At 41.5% G+C, this 22,875-nt stretch overlaps 1 protein-coding gene and 1 long non-coding RNA gene across 7 annotated transcripts in view; one reads left to right on the forward strand and one right to left on the reverse strand.

The window, feature by feature from the left end:
* FRY (FRY microtubule binding protein) overlaps positions 1-22,875 on the forward strand; it is a 339,974-nt gene that overhangs the window by 25,648 nt on the left and 291,451 nt on the right. The window lies entirely within an intron of this gene.
* LOC125933689 (uncharacterized) lies at positions 1,249-3,999 on the reverse strand. Its single transcript, XR_007461070.1, has 2 exons — positions 3,864-3,999; positions 1,249-1,783 (listed from the first exon to the last, which is right to left on the reverse strand). It is a non-coding gene; the product is annotated as an uncharacterized LOC125933689 (long non-coding RNA).

Below are 22,875 nucleotides of genomic sequence, written 5' to 3' on the forward strand. Positions count from 1 at the left end.
GGGCCATGTGCATCGTGTTGAGGTCTGTGGAAGAGAGGAAGTAGCCCTGGACTGAAACCTTGCCTGAATTGTTTCACGGTCTTTGCCGGAACTTAATGTTGAAAGCCTCGGCGATTTAAAATGCAAACAAACAAAAAATGCCAGCTAGCGTAACTGATGTCTGCTTCCTGGCACGGGTGACTCCAGAGCCATTGTGGATCTGGACTTCTTGAGACAGTTCGGAGAGAACACTGTCACTTATGTGATGATAAGGATCATTTCCCTTTTTGTAGTTTATGTGCCAGAATTTAGCATAACGCTTGGTACATACTAGGTGCTGAATAAATATTTGCCAAACGAAGGCATAGGTGGGGTAGAGAGCCTATGTGCTTTGGCATCAGAAAGATTTATCACTTACCTCTATCACTTACTGACTGTCTGGACTTGGACAAATGGCTTCACCTCTCAGAGCTTCAGTGTCCTCATGTAAAATGAGGACAGTCAGGTGGCTCACTTGGTTAAGCATCCGACTTCGGCTCAGGTCACGATCTCATGGCTGGTGGGTTCGAGCCCTGCATCGGGCTCTGAGCTGGCAGCTTGGAGCCTGGAGCTTTCTTCAGATTCTGTGTCTCCCTCTCTCTCTCTGTCCCTCCCTGCTTGTGCTCTCTCTCTCTCAAAAATAAATAAACGTTAAGAGTATTTTTTACATGAGGACAATCTAATTTACTTTGCCTGGTGGTTTATACATTGTTTGGAATGTAATGATTAGTAGGAGGTAATCACATGGGGAAAATCCAAACATTGCCTATGGCAGAACAATGTCTTAGGTAATAGAAATTAAATAGGTAAGAAGATGGGAGAGAAGTGTGCAGGAATAGTGTGCAGGGATAGAGAAGTGTGCAGGGAGAGAAGCTGCAGGAAGAATAGGAATAAGGTGTGGCAGGAACTCACCAGAAATATAATTGAAAGAATCAGCATTTCTAATTCTTACAAAACTGACTATTTTCCACCTGTTGACATCTTAGGCCCTTCTGTGGGTAATCTCATTTTTTTTCATTCGGCTTCTTATATACCTCTAGATATGTTACACCTCAAATAAAAGACAGATTTTATAACAGGGATTCTGAAGTATTGTCTTTAGTAGATCCTGCTGCTTTTTGGAACATTATGAAATTTATTTTGAAACTCTCATCTGGTCTGCAGAGTGCTTCCTAGAAATCTCTTTAGAAGATTAATTTGGCATAAAAAGAAATTACAGTTTGATACGAATTTTAGAATCCTAATTTATTCCTTGTTTTATTAGTATAAAAATGGAGTCGTGTACTCCATTTAAGCACGGATAGGGTGTGTGTGTGTGTGTGTGTGTGTGTGTGCGCTCGCACGCATGCGTGTGTACTTTGGTAAAATAGTGTTGCATAGTGCAACTACTGGGTGAGGACTCTGAGAAAACAAAAACTGAAGGACAGCCAGAACAACAACACTCTGAGCTCTTCCCGTGGTGATCTTCTCAAAGGCTCCTTCTTACTTCTGATGTGTCATGTTCCAGGATAGCTAGCAAGGCTGAACCTCCTGTAGAGCCTTTTTTTTCTGATTTTTCAAGCGTTCTTCCATCATTTAAACAGCACGTCCGGGAGCACCTGGGTGGCGCAGTCGGTTGAGTGTCCGGCTTTGGCTCAGGTCACGATCTCTGGTTCGTTGAGTTCGAGCCCCACCTCGGGCTTGCTGCTGTCACCCTGTCAGCGCAGAGCCCGCTTTGGATCCTCTGTTCCCCTCTCTGCCTCTCTCCTGCTTGCATTCTCCTCCCCTAAATAAATAAATATTAACATAAATAAATAAACAGCGCCCCCAATCTTATAAAGTGAACACTGATTAAGGAGAAAAACCTGTCAACGTCTCTGTAGATCTCCAAACTCCTCATCATCAGATCAGGATACCAACTTCCTTGGTTCTCCCAAGAATGGATGTATGTTTCCCTTTAACTGGTAACGTATGTTTCCTTTGATTTATTTGTGGTTTATGTAGCTTTAGGGTTTTTTCCCTTTAAATTAAAAAAAATAATTATGAAGCATTTCACCCAGAAAAAAGAATAAAAAATATTATCACAGACACCTATCCATCCACTCTCAAAACAGATGCTGACCGTGTAAGAAATTAAAACTTTCATATATAGATCTTCCTTGACTTACGATGCAGGTACATCTCAATAAACCTGCCATAAGTTGAAAATATCATAAGTCTGGGTATTGAGGAGTGCACCTTTTGGGATGAGCACTGGGTGTTGTATGGAAACCAATTTGACAATAAATTTCATATATTAAAAAAAAAAAAAAGAAAATATCATAAGTCAAACATGCATTTGATACATGGAACCTACTGAACATCCAAGCTTAGCCTAGCCCACCTTAAATGTGCTCAGAACATTGGCATCAGCCTATGGTTGAGCAAAATCATCTGTTGCAAAGCCTATTTTATAAGAGTGTTGAATAGCTCATGTCATTGATTGAATACTATACTGAGAGTGATAAACAGAATGGTTGTAATTAATTTTTTTAATGTTTATTTATTTTTGAGAGAGAGACAGAGTGCGAGCAGGGAAAAGGGGCAGAGAGAAAAGGAGACACAGGATCTGAAGCGGGCTCCAGGATCTGAGCTGTCAGCACAGAGCTCAACATGGGGCTCAAACTCATGAACCGAAGTCGGACGCCTAACCGACTGAGCCACCCAGGCGCCCCTCCACACTGGCCTTAGAGTTCAAGCTCCTAGCTTCCCAAGATCAACCACTGCTCCCCTTGATCCTTTCTCTTAGGCTCATGATAGCATTACTTCCTATGCACAAAGGTTTTCAGTTCCTGGACATTTCAGGACCCCTGTGGCTTCCCCTCTTTCCTACACACTTAGCTATGCCTGTTAAAAATTGTGTACTGTATTGTAGCCTGCATATCTGGGTAATTTTGACAAGAATCCTTTCAGGTTATATTCTCTACAAAGCCACAGAAACTAAAAGTTCTGACTTTATTTTTATAGACCGGTCATTTTCCTGTCTTTGTGAATGTTCTGATGGGACTATGCATAAGACCATGTTTGGTATGAGTGCGTGTTAGGACCCCTGTCTATAGTCACGAGTCTCCCAGGCCTCAATCTGCCCAGTTACATAACCTTCTAACTATAAGATTCTGTAATTGTTAAGAACTGTAACAAGAGACGCCAAGTATTTAGGACTCCGACAAAAGAGGTTTTATAAAAATATTAACTCGGGGCGCCTGGGTGGCTCGGTCGGTTAAGCGTCCGACTTCGGCTCAGGTCATGATCTCACGGTCCGTGAGTTCAAGCCCCGCGTCAGGCTCTGTGCTGACAGCTCAGAGCCTGGAGCCTGTTTCAGATTCTGTGTCTCCCTCTCTCTCTGCTCCTCCCCTGTTCATGCTCTGTCGCTCTCTGTCTCAAAAATAAATAAACGTTAAAAAAAATTTAAAAAAAATAAAAAATAAAAAAAATATTAACTCAATGATAGCATAATATTGCATAAACATTTTTAGAGAAATTGTATTATGAAACAACCTGCATTTCTTCTTATGTTAAGAATACTTCCCAGAGTGACCGTAGTTATTTTCTAAAGGAAGACACATAGGACCGTAAAGTAAAATCTTTTGTTTAAGAAGTGAATATGTTGCTTTTTTAGCAAATGGCCTCAAAAGCTTACATTCTTTTCCTTAATAATGGCTATTCTGTATTTCCTTCTTAACAAAGCTTCCTTTGCCCACTCAGTAAAGACCACTGCCAAGTTTTTCATTATGGGAAACTTACTTTATAGGCTACTTTGAGGGAGATGAATCCTGACCACTTCGTGAAAGGATGAAACTAGAAATCCTAGTTAAGTAAAGTTTCACCTGAAACGTTTTGTTCCGACAGTCATTCTTCCTTTTAGAAGATCTGGCGTGGGACTCTGTCTCCTGGCCCAGGTTCCACCTATGCGTTCTCTTGCCTCCAGTGCTTTGCTAGGATCTGCTTGTTGTTTGCTTAAAGGCCGGTAAACATAAGGAGTACAGCAGGATTTGGCCAAGCTGAGAACGAACACTGAGTAATTTACAATTCTCCCTGATTAAATGTGTCGTTGTGAAACTGGCAGAGGTAACCTGTCCTTGGAACTCCCGCGCCCGGAACTGCACACCAGGGCAGTCACAGTCGTCAGCGTAAGCCTCCCCCCGGGAGTTGCGTAATGTGTGATGTGCACGTACGGCAGGCGATGCCTCTGCCCAAGTCCCTGTGGCTAACGCTAAGGTTTGCACGGAGTTTCGAACCCTGACTGCGACTTCGTTCATTTTAAAAATGTAACTGGATATTTATATTTCCCCAATATAAACTGCTTTCAAATACATCTTGCACCGTTTGGGGGGATAAACATAAGCTTGGGAAAACTGATGATGGAAAATAAAGAGCCTGTTTGAAAGGAAGTCTGGTGGCATAACCCAAATGATTCTGGGAGTTTTAAGGAAACCTTGAGGTTGGAAGTCTGTCAATCCCGAGACCGTGAGGGGAAAGGACAGCCTTCAAGGTCTCTTGTCAAGCAGGAGATAGCTTCCTTTTTTGGAGTCCAAGTAAAGAGTTGAGCTAATATCCGAACCAAACAATAGGATGCCGGTTCTGCCTCAAAATGCCGTCGTATGATGTAGGGCAAGACACAGAGCCTGTGCTCCATAGTTTTCTTTATCTGGAGCTCTGTGGAGACTGGATGTGGTAACCTAGTGAGTTCTTTTCCATCTCTAAAGAGCCTGCACACAGCAGATGACGTTCCAAGTATAGCCGATATTAACTTTGTTTCTGTTAGTACTGGTACAAAAGTCTGACAAATATTTGCCTTCCTGATTTTCATGGACACACCAATTTCACCTTATTAGCTTCTGCTGGGTATTGAGTAACCTGCTCCTCTGTTCACTGGAAGCCACTTTGTTTCCTCGGTATTAATTCCTTCATGTCTTTCCTGACATGAATATTCATGTCAGTAAAATTAATGTTTAACACTAAAAAACAAACTTTTTAATGCTGCTGATCTAGTTTAACTATTACTGATGTTTTAACCTTCCACCCCAGGCCACTGACCTGTTTCTAGGTCCTACTATTCATTCATGCATTCATTCAACAGACATTAAGCATCTGTGATGTTCTAAGCCCCACACAAGGCTGGGACGGAAGTTGCAAAGTAGGGACAAGAAGATAGTCCCTAGTAATAATCACAACATGTAAGCATTACTCCAGTAGAGGTCAAGAGGGTGTCATGGACCATGCAGGAGACAGCTCTGTTTATTATGTCCCTAAAACAGAATCTCAAACCTCCTGACCCTTAAATTTACCATTAGCCAATAAACCATATTCTGACATAATTCTTTACTTGTTTCTGTATTGTTGAATAATTTCATTCTTTTTTTTATATTCTAGTTAGTCACTGATATGTACTCACTACTTTGCTTCCTCCATCTATTTTCTTCAAAAAAAAAATGTTACTTTTCTCTTTTCTCAATTGGATATCATGATTAAATTAAGAAGTCAGCTGTATTTGGAAACTACTACACAAAGAAAAGTCACTCTTTCAGACATTATACTTACTAGTAAAGACATAATGAAAGTTATAGATAAAAATATAATAGTTGGGGCACCTGGGTGGCTCAGTCAGTTAAGTGTCCAACTCTTGATTTCGGTTCAGGTCATGATCTCATGGTTGGTGAGTTTGAGCCCCATGTCAGGATTTGCACTGGCAGCGTGGAGCCTGCTTGGGGTCCTCTCTCTCCCTGCCCCTCCTCTGCTCATGCTCATTCTCTAATATAAATAAATATTTTAAAAATATTTAATAGTCAACCAATTATATTTAGAGTTGGTTTACTCAAATATATTTATGTTCTTAATGACTTACTCTAGAAGTATTTTGATGCCTAGTTATTGGGGATAATCTGAAGATGTGAGATTTGCTTAGAGTGTTGGTAGAAGTCAAGGTTGTGAGTTTTTTAAGAGGAAAAGCAGAAAAATATAGATGGAGTTATGTACATAATGACAAGTAATGCCATATTTTTATGAAAAGAAGATAATCTCTTTGCCTACATAGTCAAAATAGGGAAGCACTTAAATTTGATCAAACCAACATCTATGATGAAAGGAGTAATTGAAGATTAACATGTTTATTGATAGTTAAGCATCGCATAGAATTAGTTAGATTCCATCAGCTTAACCATAGTAAAAGTGAGAAAGAATTTTTAGAAAACATGGTTTCTGTAATGGAAGTCATATGGAAATATGGAATATACAAACTGAAGACAATAATAGAATCATACACTTGAAGGAGTAATGCAGTAAAACCCATGCATCAGAAGGAAGATGAGAAACCCTCACTGTGTTTTATTCCAATTCAAGAGCACCTTCCATAATACCCCTGTTAGATCTGTTGGATTGTTAAATGATTCTTTGAACTTTTCTGGACATTTTCAGAAACAGGGAGCTTCCTACAGTGAAATCAGTCCATTCCATTAGTGAGCAACTCTAATTCCTAGAAGCTTTTCCTCATACTAGAACCAAATTCACCCGCTTGTACCATCTACCTAGTTCTGTGCTCCAAAGACACATGAAGTCCAGTCTTTCTCCCTTGTGACAGCACTTTTCTCATACTGAAAATGGCCATGGTCCTTCTGAGTTCCTCTTCATAACCTAAGTATCTTCCGATTTCAAATTATTCTCTGTTGGAGCTTATTTTTATACTTTTCAGTATCCTGGGCTTCCGCTTGTGAAGATTCCCTGTAAAATACGGTGGTAACACCTCCAGTTGTTGTCTGAGCACTGCCAGCGTGAGAGATGGGCTCTTTATTCATCCAGCTCAAGATTATTTATTTTTGGGACAGAGAGAGACAGAGCATGAACGGGGGAGGGGCAGAGAGAGAGGGAGACACAGAATCGGAAACAGGCTCCAGGCTCCGAGCCATCAGCCCAGAGCCTGACGCGGGGCTCGAACTCACGGACCGCGAGATCGTGACCTGGCTGAAGTCGGACGCTTAACCGACTGCGCCACCCAGGCGCCCCCATCCAGCTCAAGATTAGATTTCCTTTTGAAAGGTAGTCCTATCATGTTATTGCTTATGAAAAGAGTTTAGTACTGTCATTCTCAATCTTCTGAGCTTCTATTCCGGGTTTGGTGTGTTTCGTTTTTAATTCAGAAACACTAATTGAGCACCGTGCTATTTCGGGCAGTGTTGGGCCCTGAGGACAAAAGATGAGTAAGACTCTAACTGGAGGACTTTATGATATTCTAGTGGGAGTGACAGACATAAAAAATAATTACAATATGACATGTGATACATATGTGAATTCAGTGCTCTAAGAACATAGGAAAGAGAATTTACTGCCTGGGGAAACTGGTAAAGGCTAATCATTCATTCATTCAATCAATCAATAAATGTTTAATGAGAACCTTCTATGTCCAAGACATATAATATTCATTTGTAGATTCAGAATCCCGTTAAGTAAGATATCTTGGCTACATATTTCTAGGTTATCTATGAAAGTTTAATGTACTTTTTGTGAACTTCCTGGCTACATTCTTTTGAGTGTTTTTAATCCAGTAATACTGGAAGAGGTCAATGTAGTAAATAACTATTGGTTCCTAAATGATCACTACTTTCCTCTTAAGGACTTAAAAACTGGGACACCTGGGTGGATCAGTCAGTTAAGCGTCCACCTTCGGTTCAGGTCATGATCTCACAGTTCGTGGGTTCAAGCCCTGAGCCGGCTCTGTGCTTGACAGCTTGGAGCCTGCTTCGGATTCTGTGTCCCCCTCTCCCATTCATTCTCTCTCTCTCTCTCTCTCTCTCTCTCTCTCTCTCTCTCAAAAATAAATAAACATTTTTAAGAAGTACTTAAAAACTACTTGTTTTATAATTTTCTCTGGAATTTGGACATAAAATAAAATCCATGTCATAGTTTTGCAGTTTCTAAACTGTGCTTTTCCTCTTTCTTTGCAATTTACCGCTTCTTCCCTTTGTCGTTCTTTCTCCAAAACTCGTAATAGCAGTTTTGGGATCACATCCATGGTCTTTTCAGGGTGCTCACATATGATTTATTTGGGTCTGAAGGCTTGAACTCAGCGCGCCTGGGTGTTCTCTTATTATCTCTTAGTGACACTAGGCTTTTATTCCCTTGAACTCATGTCTGTTGTAATTTGAAAATTAGGCTCACTCATTGGGAGGACAGACACAAAATACTTGTGAGGAATTCAGTACTCTGACCACAGTCCTGAATCCCTCCCTCCTTCATTCAGGGGATATTTATGAGTGCAAGCTGCATTCCAGATGCTAAGGTACATCCACTGTGGATGTACCCCAAAGCCAACATCCTTAGCTCAACGGACAAATCGATCCCTTGTGCCCTTAACTCTGGTTCATTCTGGGCTTCTCGACTTCCTGACAGAATGCACAGATGTGTGCCTCTCTGGTGTTACTTCTTCATCAAGCCTTTGTGTATCTGCTTCCGAAATTCTTGTTCCCGGGAGAGGCTGCTTTGCCACCACATGAATACCCTTATAAGTCTCTCTTTTTATTTCTCATGAGGATCATTTGGGGCATGGGTTCAGAATATTTTGTTTTTTAAGCTGTATTCCCTTTAAACTCCTGGGATGGAGGGGGGGGGCGGTGGTGTTCATCTTTTCTTTGAAATGGCGAAGGTTAAGACAAGAATATAGATCAGCTTCAGGCAAATAATTGGGGAGAAGTATTACAAGGTTAATGTGAAAAAGATCAGGCAATGATCTGGTAACGGCACTTGGTTGAAGGTAGTCTCTATATGACAAGGAGCTGTTAGTGACCTCAACCTTGGTAGGTCCCTATCATAAATATGCTTGATGTTTTGCTTTTGTTCTTATTTTTTCTACATGGATTATCTAATATAAAATGTATCACATGATATAAAGCACAAAATATATCGAAACTCTACAGTGCACAGCCTCCCTTCCATAGTTCTACCTCCTTTACCCTTCTACATTTTCCCCATTATTGGTTTCTTTATACATATACAAATAAATACGGATTACTGTACCTCTCTCTTACACAAAAAGTAGCATATTATAAAGATGGTTTTGCAAATTGCTTTTTTTACACTTAATGTATCTTAGAGATTTTTCCAAATCAGTATTTGTGGAAGTCTTTGCTGTTGCTCAAAGGTGTATGTATTCCATTGATATATGTACTACTATTTACTTACCCACTCCCCTTTTGATAGACATTTATATTGTTTCCAACACTCTGCCATGACAAACCCTGCTGAGGGAATAGCCAAATGCCAGCCAGGGTATCTGCAGAAGCAATTTCCGAAAGTGGAATCACATGTAATTGTAGTTTGGCTAGAAGCTGCCATATTAACCTCCGCTGGGATTTGTATCAATTTACATTCCGCCAGAGACATATGATAGGACCTATTTTGCCATAATCTCACCAACAGAATGTGTTGTGTAACTTAATTCATTTATTGTTAGAACTTACTATGTACACATATTATACTCCCCCAATCTTTAAAATTTCTCCGATGCCCATAGCTATGACATTTTTTCATACTCTAGTAGGGAGCACAGCACTGCTTACCTCATTTTCCCTACTTTCAGAGCATGAAATGCCCCTCCTCGTGTTCTAGGCCTCAACCTCATCCCCCCAGATCAATCAGGAACTGGCTCCCCGATCATCCTTTTGCTCTTCTGAATCTTCTGCATGTCACTTCCTATTTCTTCCTCTATGCCCATGCACGAACTCCCACTATCGCTATTAAAAATAAATAAATGGGAAAAACCCTCACTGGACCCCATGGTTTCCTGTAGCAGAAATTTTTAGGGTTTTGTCACCTCATCTAGGAAGTGTTTATTAATACCAACACGCCATACCCCCATTCCTGCCCCACATAGGTGGAGATGAGGTGTCCCTCCCCTGCTCCCCTGTGACTCCCTGAGGTTATCTCTATCACTACACTTACCATATCACCCGAACCACATATGTAATTGAAAAAATTTGGGGGCTCCTGGGTGGCTCAGTCGGTAAAGCGTCCGACTTCGGCTCAAGTCATGATCTCACGGTTTGTGAGTTCGAACCCCGCATCGTGCTCTGTGCTGACGGCTCAGAGCCTGGAGCCTGCTTCGGATTCTGTGTCTCCCTCTCTCTCTGCTCCTCCCCTACTTGCACTCTGTCTCTCTGTCTCTGTCTCTCTCTCTCAAAAATAAATAATTAAAACATTTTTTAAATGAACAATTTTAATAGCCACAATAAAGGTAAGTTGTTTTTAATAATATTTTTTATTTACTCAAACATATCCAGTACGTTACCATTTTAACATGTCATCAATATAAAAACGATTATTGAGATATTTTATATTCTTTTTTAAAATATTTATTTAGTTATTTTTGAGAGAGAGAGTACAAGCGGGGAAGGGGCAGAGAGAGAGAGAGGGAGAGAGAGAGAGAATCCCAAGCAGGCTCCTCACTGTCAGCACAGAGCGTGAAGCTGGCCTTGTTTTTACGAACCATGAGATCATGACCACAGCCAAAATCAAGAGTGAGACGCTTAACCGTTGGAGCCACCCACATGCCCTGAGAAACTTTATATTCTCTTTTTTTGTGTGTGCTAAGTCTTTGAAATCTGATGCATGTATTCTACAGCATAACTCGAGTGCTCAATAACCACGTAGGTCTAGTGGCTACCATATTGGACATCACGGGTTTACGCTATAACCCAGTGAGGACATAAGCCATGTTTTGTGTCCCTGGAACAAACCCCAGTGCCTAGCATGTGGTAGACACTCATTAAATGTGGAAGTAGATGAGTGGAAAGGGACAATCTGCAAGACACCATGCATATGTAATAAGAATCCTCGTCATTAAGGTGTTTTTGCCTTTTGCATTTCCTTATGTTCAACTTTTCCCTATTCTTCAAGCGCATGTTTATTTCTAGAAGGTTAGGTTTGCTGCAGCAAAAATACAAAGTGCAAGAAGGAATCAGCATTTAGCTATCTGGTATCCAAAGCCATGCTCTTTCTTTCTTTCTTTCTTTCTTTCTTTCTTTCTTTCTTTCTTTCTTCTTAAAGAAAGAAAAGGGATGTTTTATATTTCTTTTTTTTTTTTTAGCTATCATTTATATATGAAAATTTAGACCTTACAGACTAAGTAGGTACAGACTAAGTAGGTTTGATAAAACCTACTAAAATCTGTGTATAACTCAACATGTCCAAGAAAACTCTTGCTGTCTACCTGTCCTCAGTAGCAATAAAAGGAATGTTTTATGTAGTACATGCAACTGCGTACAATATATTTAAGATATAATAAGAAATTAGCAAAAGAAATATCACTGTGAAATGGAACTGAGACCTGGTTATGTAGTGTTTAGATAAAAGATACTATGCCGCAGGGTAAAGAACAAAGATCATCCTTTTTTAAAAAGTAAACTTAGGAATAATAGAATGCACTAATCCTGTTCTGCGTTTTGGCCCATCTCCACAAAACATTCTTTAAGACGTAGATCCTTTCTTCACCTTTGACCTCATTCAAAATGTTCTAACACTGAAACAATGTTGCAAGATAACAAACAGAAGAATGCCCGGGGAAGAAGAGTAGGGCTCAAGAGTTACTGAGCCGAGACAAAGGGCTGATTTGTTGCTCTTTTAGTTACTAGAAAAGATCATTAGGGCCAGGTGGGATGCGCGTGGGTAAAGAGGGCACCTGAACAAACAGGTATTGAATTGAGAGAATGCCTTCAAGTCACTTCTGGGCTACGTTCCCGAGGCCGACTCAGAAGTTACCTGCCCTGCCAGCTACCTACTAATCTATCTCCCTGGGAAGGGAACGTTTTCTCCATGACTGCATGAGGTGTCTTTTGAAAGCTCCAAGTCTGATTTTTTTTTTTCTGTACACTAATTGCTACATTACCAAGTGTTGAATAATTAAACAAGTAATTTTTTAAAATGTTTATTTACTTATTTTGAGAGAGAGAGAGAGCATGAGCGAGTGGGAGAGGGGCAGAGAGAGGGAGAGAGAGAATCCCCAGCAGGTTCTACCCTGCCAGCGCGCAGCCCGATGAGGGGCTCAATCTCACAAACCATGAGATCATGACCTAAGCCGGGATCAAGAGTCCGATGTTAACCAACTGAGGCACACAGGCGGCCCTAAACAAGTAACTTTTGATGGTGGAGTGGATTTAGTGTTCCCGGACACTATCCTAATGGTCCCATGTGAAGGAAAGACCTCACACATATCTCAGTGTACCTACAGCTAAGAAATTGATGTCAGCCTCTAGATTCAGGTTGATAGTTCCTGGCAGGGGGGGAATGCAAATTCAGACGAATTAGGAGATGTCATTTGAGATGTCATCTGCAAAATAAGAAACTGAACACTTCATGAAAATTTTTGGTTTTCTCTTAGCCTTCCAATCATAAATGTAAAACAGAGATGCTTGGTATAGCGTGGAATACCACTGAGGCTTTTTTTGCCTTCCCATATAATCTTAGTATTTTGTATCTCTGGGATATGTAAAATAAGCTGAGTGCCGTATCCTCCGTGATTTTACCCCAGGCATTTAACAGAATGTCAGCTTTCCATGTACGGTCCTTCCAGTCGCACGTTCTTTGCACCTACTCCGTGGCAAGATGAGTTCACCTTCTTCCTACGTGTACTCTTTCCTCTAATGAAGCTTCCATTATCCCATTCAAACGGCTGTGTTCTGTATATTCTATCCCTATCAAAATGCCCTCCATAAATGACCTGAAACTTTTACATAAAACCAATAGAGCAAAGTCTCTTCAAAGACTTGAACAGTTGAGGCTTCCGTATGTGTGTCTATTTCCTACACGACAAGGTGTTTTACTGTCTGTCCTTTTCATAGCATAAGGAGGATGAATTAACTCAGGAGGAAGAATTAAGATCTGTCAAGAATAACTGTCTGCTCTACAAATAAAAATAGGGTGGGATTTTTTGGAGGGGGCGGGGGTGTCCTAAAGGCTGGACCCTCTTACTGATGAGCTGTCAGAAAGGAAGGGAACTAATCTTTTGATTTGGGTAGAGAGTGGGGTGGAAATAAATGCAGAGCAGCACGGGTAGTTCCCTTGGGCAGGAAGGGAACAGAGTTGCAGGTTCTGGGAGGGGTGGGTGCCCCAGGCCGTGCTTGAATCCATCCCATGAGGCAGGGCCTCAGAGGAATCGGGCCCCTTAAGACAGGCACTGGCACTTAGACCTCAGGAGTCTGAGCAAGAGGAATCTGAGATGAGGGAAAGGGGGTGGAATCCCCGTGGGGAACTTCCCTTCCAAATTTTCCACCATTGAGGCAGAAAGGGGAGCAGGAGAGACTTGACCTCCACATGGAAGAGCGATGTCAGACAGCACAGGGGCTCTCAGCCCCCCAGCAGCACGCGGGGGGCAACAGTGGCATCATAAGGCATACTGGGAATTGTTCACTTTACAATGGGTTATTTTATGTATGTAAATTTCACTTCCCCTTCCAAAAAAAAAAAAAAAAAAGGTTTAATGGTGAGGACTTAACCCTTCTCAGGAACTGGAAGTCTGGCAAACCTCTTGTGGGAGCTGTCAGAGCCTCGGGGAATTCTCAGATGATCCTCAGGAAGAGGAGGGAACACCAGAGACCAATTAGTAACAGTGGGAACAAGCTGGTGCGGGCTCTGATTTAATTGGAGAAAATAAAGAAGTGTGGTATCACTTGACCCTCAAGTGTTACGGAGCATTGCATATCTATTATCTTATAAACGATATTTTTTTAATGTTTACTTATTTTGAGAGAGAGAGACAGAGGGAGACACAGAATCTGAAGCAGGCTCCAGGCTCTGAGCTGTCAGCACAGAGCCCGACACGGGGCCCGAAGTCATGAACCGTGAGATCGTGACCTGAGCCAAAGTCGGACGTTTAACCGACTGAGCCATCCAAGCACCCCTCTCCTATGAACAATATTGATGGCTCTCCACTGCCTACAGAAACAGAAAATCTAAAACTTTTTTAATGGCATTCCAGACTCTCTACATGAAGCTCCAAATCTTTTGTTGGAGTCTCATTTTCTGCCGCCTTCCAGCCACCCTGGTTCCATAGCTGTTCTTCGATGTGATTTCTGCTTGGATATCTCTCTGTCTTACTCCTGTGGTGATAACAGACAGAGGCCAGTTTGGGATTTTTAATGGGTTCCGTGTCAGAGGAAGAGCCTTTGAACAGTAGACCTGTTTGTTAATTGTCCATCTCTTACCTTTCTAGTCTCCCCCACCACTCCCTTACCCTCAACCCCCCACCCCCAACCTGGTATCTTCCTACACCACAAAAATATTTGATATCTCAGTAAAAAATAAATAAATAAATAAAAAATCTCATTTTTCATCTTATCAGACAATCACTTTGCCATTTCTTTGCCTGGTGTATTTATTCATTCACCCAAGAAATATTCAACACATATAGCAGACGCTGTGCTTGGTCCTAGGAATGCAAAGATAAGTAGGTCATGGACCCAGAAAAGCCCTGCAATTCCGAAGTAAACCAAAATAAACAGCTTCCCAAGAAAGAAGGCTCACCTCTACTTGTGAAAGTTATTTGACTTTATGGGTGACCTATCGCATCTCTTTAGAAGGGTGCCACAGTACATGTGACTTAAAGAGGGTTTGAAGACTTGTTTGTGTTTATCTCATTGATACAATCTTTGTTTGCTTAGAGTATTGAACAATTCTGTCAACCGCTGTGGTACCTTATGCCTCTTTAGTAAATACGATAGCTAAAAACCCACATACTCTGAAACAGGATCACTCAGAAATCCCCTTTTCCAGCCCATTGCATCTTTGACTCTGAAGCATGCAAAGCCTGAAACAGCATGTCATGGGAGAGATGGTTTGGCCAAAATAGGATATTAAACAGCATATGGGTCAAAACTTGAGAAAATCTGGATGTAGGCATGTGAACGTGGCATTTTTTTCTCTTCTGACATAGATACCAAAGGACGAAAAACAATGCCTTGGACTGTATCCAATTAAAATAAAAACTATGAGAGGAAAACAAAGGCCAAAACCTTGATTTTTCAGAGATTAAGTCTGGGTGGCAAAGGTGATGGTGTCCCCAAAGAAGAGAGACAACGTCTGGGGAGGTGCTGAACCGCTCCCAAATCAGTATGTCCAGTCATACATGAATATTCTTTTCTTAGCTGGGGTATCTTAATAGATAATTTATTTTGAAAAATAATAACAAAATGTGTCAGTTTAAATTCTGTAATTCCTATGCTGTGATTTCAATTCATTTCCCACGACTTCTGCTCTTTTCTTATAGAGATCTTTAATATGCTTGTCACGAGAAGGAAATACTTTCTTCTAGGTTCATTACCTGGACAATGGTAAATAGATGATGTGGAAACTTACCTAACATGATAAAGTAAATTCTGGAATGTAAATTAACCTCCCTCCGTGGCATTCTGTTTGCAACTTAATCATTGCCTATTTAATACTGATTTTCCCAGCCCCTATAGCGTACGGGAGAGAATGTTGTAATCCCAGACTTAGCTCCAACCAAAAAAAATTTTCCGCATACCATATCATTTGGCGAAAAGTTTTGCCTTGAATTTTCTGCATCTGGGTTAGATTTTATGTATTAATGTTTCACCATTCTGTAATATTCAGAATATTATTGGTTCCAACAACAGGTAATGGAACAGGGTAAATTAGAGAAGATAATAGTATTTGTATAGCACGATACACATTCACATGCATTGTCTCATTTAATTTATCAAACTAAGAATCAGAGTCAGGTAATACTACTATTCCCAATTTACAAATGGAAAAAAACCAAGTCTCTGAGAGGTTACGTAATTTACTAAGAAATTATATGTTATAATTGCCCACTTATAAATGGGAGCTCTGAGTTCAACCAAATTCTTTTTACTCCAAATCCAGCATTGGTTATCCTCTTTCCTCAAAAATTATTTGTTTTCCTGTTTCCCTAAGGCGGTCCCAATCTGGAATCAGGAAACTCGAGTTTGAATCTCAGCCTGACCAATTCCTAAACATATGGCCCGGACAAGGTACTTGACCTCTCCAAGCCTCATATCTTGAGGCTGTTACATGCAGCTGTACAGCTATTACATGACCTACCTCTTGGGATTGTGAAGATTAAATTCAGTCGTACTTATAAAGCTCAAGCATGCAGCAACTACTCAACAGATGTTATTTTTATTGCTATTCTCAGAATAATTATTTAAAAAAACTTTTTAAGATTTATTTGGAGAGAGAGAGAGAGACGACAGTGAGTGGGGGAGGAGCAGAGATAGAGGGAGAGAGAGAATCCCAGGCAGGCTCCGCACTGTCAGAGCAGAGTCCGAGGTGGTGCTCGAACTCACAAACCGTGAGATCATGACCTGAGCCAAAACCAAGAGTCTGGTGCGTAATCAACTGAGCCACCCGGGCGTCCCCTCAGAATAATTCTTAAGGAAACATTTTAAGAATTTATATGAGATTTCTACCTTTTTAACTTTCAAATTTAAGAATGTCTATCTGGCCCAATTCTTCAACCTTTTTCTGGTTTTTCTCACCATGAGTACTCTTTGGCAAAGATGTCTAACCATCCATGAGTCCCCAAAATACAGTATTTCTACTTGGTCCTCTTTCTAACACACCTAGCAATGATCTTATAATTCCATCTATACTACACTGAGAGTTAGTTCTCCTTTTACATATTTTTTATGCTATGAATTTTCCCTGCTTATAATTCAACTTAATTGACAGGCACAGTTGGGGAAATTCTCAATAAGTCAAAAATATAATCCTACTCTTAGGGGAGCTATGATTAGATGCATGTTAGAATTTCTCATTCTTAATCTCTTTCATAGTTCCTGTCTCTTCTTCTTTAATGTTTATTTATTTTTGAGACAGAGAGAGACAGAGCATGAATGGGGGAGGGTCAGAGAGAGGGAGACACAGAATCTGAAACAGGCTCCAGGCTCTGAGCTGTCAGCACAGAGCCCGATGCGGGGCTCAAACTCACGGACGGCGAGATCGTGACCTGAGCCGAAGTCGGCCGCCTAACCGACTGAGCCACCCAGGCTCCCCCCTGTCTCTTCTTCTATCTGTGCTACATTCTACATAACTTCTTCAGATACATCTTTCAGTTCACCAATTCTTCCAGCTGTGTTGAATTTATTGTTAAATCTCTTCATTTCTAACTTCACTTATTATATTTTTAACTTCTAAAGTATATTTGTCTCTCTGCCTAGTCTATTTGGATATCTTTTAATATTTCTGGTTCTCAGGGGCAGCTGGGTGGCTTAGTCGGTTAAGCGTCCGACTTCAGTTCAGGTCATGATCCCGCAGTTCACAAGTTTGAGCCCCGCATCAGGCTCTGAGCTGACAGCTCAGAGCTCAGAGCCTGGAGCCTTCTTTGGATTCTATGTCTCCCTCTCTCTCTGCCCCTCCCCTGCTTGTACTCTCTCTCTCTCTCTTTCTCTCTCAAAAATAAATAAAACATAAAAAAATTTAAAAAATATTTCTGGTTCTCTGGACATATTTTCAAACTTGTCTTATATTTATTTAAAAATAGTAAATATAGTTATTTCAGAGTCTGTATTTACTAATTCCATTATCTGAAATCCTCAGGGATCTGTTTTTTGCTCTTTGTTATCTCTGCTAATTGTTCCTTACGATGCCTTGGTTCCTTGTGTACTTAGCAAGTTAACTAGTTTTTTCCTGTAAACGACTTATTCTCCTTGGAATTTTATGTGTGACAATTCTTCGACTCCAAGAAAAGACGCATTCTTTCAGAGATGTTTGGCACTTGTTTTTTTGTTTATTGCAGTATATGGGACGCAGAATGTTTTATCAGTTTCAAGTGCACCAAATGGTGATCCAACAAGCCTTCACATTCTGCAGTCACCATAGCAAGTGCGGTCGGCATCATCACCACACCACATCATTACGGTATCACTGACGGTAGTCCCTATGCCACACTCTCCACCTCCATGACTTACTTCTTTGACACATGGAAGTTTGTACCTCTTCATCCCCTTCACCCACTTTGCCCATCCCCTCACTTCCCTCCCCCGGCAACCACCAGTTTGTTCCCTGTATTTAGGAGTCTGTTGCTATGTGTCTGTTCGCTCATTTTGTTTTTTAGATTCCACATGTAAGTGAAATAATATGCTATTTCTCTTTCTCTGTCTTATTTTACTTAGCATGATACCCTCTAGGTCCACCCATGTTGTCACAAATGACAAGACCTCCTTCGTTTTTTATGCCTAAATAATATTCCGTCGTATACGTGCCTCCTCTTCTGTATCCATTCATGTATGGATGGGCACTTGAGTTCCTTCCATATCTGGGCTATTGTAAATAATGCCACAATAAACATAGGAGTGCCTGTATCTTTTCAAATTAGTGTTTTTGTCTTCTTTGAGGAAATACCCAGAATAGAATTACTGGATCGTATGATAATTCTATTTAAAAAAAAATTTTTTTTTTGGAAATCTCTACTCTGTTTTCCACGTGGTCACACCAATTTGCATTCCTACCAACAGTGCGTGAGAGTTCCGTCTTCTCTACGTCCTCCCCAACACGGGTTATTTCTTGTGTTTTTGATACTAGCTGTTCTGACAGGTGTGAGATGATAATCTCATTGTAGTTTTGATTTTTATTTTCCTGATGATTAGCAGTGTTGAGCATCTGAAAACAATGTGTCTAATAAGGGGTTGATAGGGGCGCCTGGATGGCTCAGTCAGTTAAGCGTCCAACTTCGGCTCAGGTCACGATCTCGCGGTCCGTGAGTTCGAGCCCCGCGTCGGGCTCTGTGCTGACAGCTCAGAGCCTGGAGCCTGTTTCAGATTCTGTGTCTCCCTCTCTCTGACCCTCCCCCGTTCATGCTTTGTCTCTCTCTGTCTCAAAAATAAAATAAATAAACGTTAAAAAAAATAATAAGGGGTTGATATCCAAAATATATAAAGAAGTTACACAACTCAACCCACACAGACAAAAAAAAATCTGATATAAAAATGGACAGAGGACATGGATAGACATTTTTCCAAAGAAAACACACCAATGGCACTTATTTCTACCAGAATACTACCTGAGAACACTACCAGTCAAGGATCCCTCAAAATCAAATTTTTGGCCTAAAACATTTTGGACTATCTAAGTAGTGTGAAATTGAGTCCCAAACTAATATGAGGACCAGTGTGTGAGTCCAAATTTTCAGCAGTGACTCTTTTTTCTCTGCTTAGTGCCTAGATTTGAAAGTGTAGTATTTGGGGGGATCCCCCTCTTGGTGAAAGGATGGGTGCCATTTTCCATTCACATGCACTGTGTGCATAGCCCTTTGTAGTCTCAATGTTACGTTGGACCACAGTGGTAACATTGGACTAGATACTAGACTACTCCACAGAGAGGGGGAAATCTCTGGGCTTTTTACCTTCCCCCTGTGTGGTCTTAAAAATCAAAGCTAAAGTTTATGAAGTTTAGCAAGTGCCCCCAGAGGGACTCAGCTGTGATGTTCTGCTTAACTCTGAGTTCCTTCACTTAGGTTTGCGGTCCAAGAATTTAAATAATTTATCCAGAATATGGAATTTATTTCCAGGAGGAGTATCCATCCATGTACCTATTCTTCATAGTACCCAAAGCCAAAGCCTCTCCCCATAGCTTTAACAATCCAGGCTTTCATTTCAAATTTGGTAAAATTGGCCACTTGGAAAAACGATTTGATCCAGTGAAAATCAAGAAAATATGGTTAAGCGATCAACTAAGTTGTTTCTTTTAGAAGACTACACACCTGTGCTAACTTTGCATTCGCTCTACAACAACTGCCTAACAGGGTGGCCACCACACCGGCCCTCACTCCGAGGGCAGCTTCAGATTGGGCCACGCAGGTTCACATTGTACAAGCCACTGCTGCTCCATAAGGGTATACGGGGCTCTCAGTCTCTGGATGGTAGTGTCCAGAACTGACAGTTATCCATACTAGAAGGGCAGGCAGACAGAGGGGAGGGCCGAGAGTGGTGGTGGGGGTGTGAAGTACACTCTTTGGGATACAGTGGAGCATTAGTCCGGAGAAGAAGTCAAAGAGCGAAGGGCTAAGCCTGCCAGCAGGCGTTCTCCCCAGAACGCAGCAAGAAACATGGATCTGGGTTAACTAAGCTTCTCTGCTGCTCCCCGGGCTCTTGATAGCATATCTCTTCACCTCAACCCTGGTGCTCCAACCACGACTTCCACCCCCTCATGGCTGCAGCTTTATTCCCTCAGCCCTCTGTCCCCCACCCCCAACCCCCCCCCACCCCCCGCTCTCCTTCCCTAGCCTGGTATCATTTATCAAGCAGAAAAATCTCTCTCTATAAATAGCATCCAAAGCTCTCTCTGCAGAGCAATTTTCATGGCCTTTTGAGCAAGACAAAGACATATTTGGAGCTGTGGGTTAAGGCAATAGTTCCGAGATTTTTCTTGGACCAGTTAAATGTTTAGAAAGCTAAAAGTCTTTACAAAGAGTTTACTTACTTTTGGCTTTCTAAGTAAAAATATATATGTTTAAAACTGTTGCAAACTAGTTTCTGCTATTGTATCTGTTTGTTGCATAAGAAACACCCCCAAAATGCAGTGGCTTCAGATAGCACATGTTAATTTTTGTCATGCTTCCGTGGCCCCTCTTGTCTGGGCCTGCTTGCCAGGGGCTGGATGGGCCAGGATGCTCTCATTCACATGCCTGGGCCCTGGGCGTGGCCAGCTGGGACAGATAGGGCCTCTCTCCCCGTGGTCTCTGATCCCAAGTGGCCAGCAAGGGCATGTTCACATGGTGGTCGAAAAGTTCTCAGCAGCAAGAGAGAAAGTCCCAGCATACAAGTCCCATTGCCCACAGCAAGTCATACGGGCAAGCCCAGAGTCAAAAGATAGAGAAATAAATTCCTCCTCTTGGAGGAGCTGCTAAGTCACATCACAAAAGGACAAACAAACAGGGAAGAATATATGACCACTTGGGCTGCACCCTACTACCATGTAAATCATCTCAAAAAAGAAAATAACATCTTATCCAAAAAGTTAGAATAAAAGTTCCTCCCGTGTAAAATATTTAGCTTTATGAAAAAAACCCACTGCACTGCCCTATTATTATAATTACTCCTACCATCATGAACTGGTGGAAACTTCATTCCGTCAACATTCTTCTAGAGAACAGCATCTGGGACTGTGATATTAGGAAACTGAATCTGTGCGCTGCAAAGGAAACAATCAACAAAACTAAAAGGCAGCTGACGGAATGGGAAAAAATATTTGCAAATGACATATCACATGAAGGGCTAGTATCCAAAATCTGTAAAGAACTTACCATAGTCAACACCCAAAAAACAAATAATCCAGTGAAGAAATGGGCAGAAGACATGAATAGACACTTCTCCAAAGAAAACATCCAGATGGCCAACTGACACATGGAAAGATGCTCAACTTCACTCATCATCAGAGAAATACAAATCAAAGCCACACTGAGATAACACCTTACACCAGACAGAGTGGCTAAAATGAACAAATCAGGAAACTACAGATGCTGGCGAGGATGTGAAGCGGGAACCCTCTTGCACGGCCGGTGGGAGTGCACACCGGTGCAGCCGCTCTGGAAAACAGTGTGGAGGCTCCTCAAAAAATTAAAAATAGATCTACCCTATGACCCAGCAATAGCACTGCTAGGAATTGACCCAAGGGATATAGGAGTGCTGATGCATAGGAGCACTTGTACCCCAATGTTTATAGCAGTGCTTTTAACAAAAGCCAAATTATGGAAAGAGCCTAAATGTCCATCAACTGACGAATGGATAAAGAAGATGTGGTTTATATATACAATGGAATACTACTTGGCAATGAGAAAGAATGAAATCTGGCCATTTGCAGCAATGTGGATGGAACTAGAGGGTATTATGCTGAGTGAAATAAGTCAGTCAGAGAAGGACAGATATCACATGTTTCACTCATATGTGGATCTTGAGAAACTTAACAGAAGACCATGGGGGAGGGGAAAGGAAAAAAAATAGTCACAGAGAGGGAGGGAGGCAAACCATAAGAGAACAAACTGAGGGTGGATGGGGGTTGGGGAAGAGGGGAAAGTGGGTGATGGGCATGGAGGGGGGCACCTGTTGGGATGAGCACTGGGTGTTGTATGGAAGCCAATTTGACAATAAATTATATTCATAAAAAAATTAAAAAAATAAATTAAAAGGAAACTGAATCTGGCAGCATTGCTGAGCACTAGAGAAAAGGGGGAGACCTAGAGGCAGGGAAGCCAGCTAAGAATCCAGAGACAAGATCATGAGAGAGTGTGAAGGAGGCAAGTGGGCACTGAAATAACGAGGGAGTGAGGAAGTGTGATAAATAATTCAGAGTAGGTTTAGCACCAGGATTCGATGGTGTGTGTGTGTGTGTGTGTGTGTGTGTGTGTGTGTGTTTATGCGTTTATGAGAGAGAGAGAGAGAGAGAGAGAGAGAGAGGTTCAGAGAATGGAGTCCTAATTCTGAGGATTCCACTTTGGGATAACCCCCAAACTGTATAATCATCTGTGTTAGTTTTCTATTATTGTGTGACCAGCTGCCACTAGCTTAGCAATTACAAGCATCTGCTTATTATCTCACAGGTTCCTTGAGTGAGGAGTCGGGCGTGGGTGAAAGCTTGGTCTCTGCTCAAGGTCTCACGGGCCAAAATCAAGGTTTTGGCTGAGCCCGGCTCTTACCTGGAGGCTCCTGGGGATGAATCCATTTTCAGGCTCCTTCAGGCAGAATCCAGGTCCCTGCGGCTGTAGAACTGCAGTCCCCATGTCCTCACAGGCTTTTCCTTTTCACATGGCCCTTCCGTCTTCAAGCTAGCAGTGGCTCATTGAAGCCCCCTGCTTTCTTCTTCTGCCACCAGCCTGAGGAA

This window comes from Panthera uncia (assembly GCF_023721935.1).
Source record: "Panthera uncia isolate 11264 chromosome A1 unlocalized genomic scaffold, Puncia_PCG_1.0 HiC_scaffold_16, whole genome shotgun sequence".
Taxonomy (NCBI): Eukaryota; Metazoa; Chordata; class Mammalia; order Carnivora; family Felidae; genus Panthera; species Panthera uncia.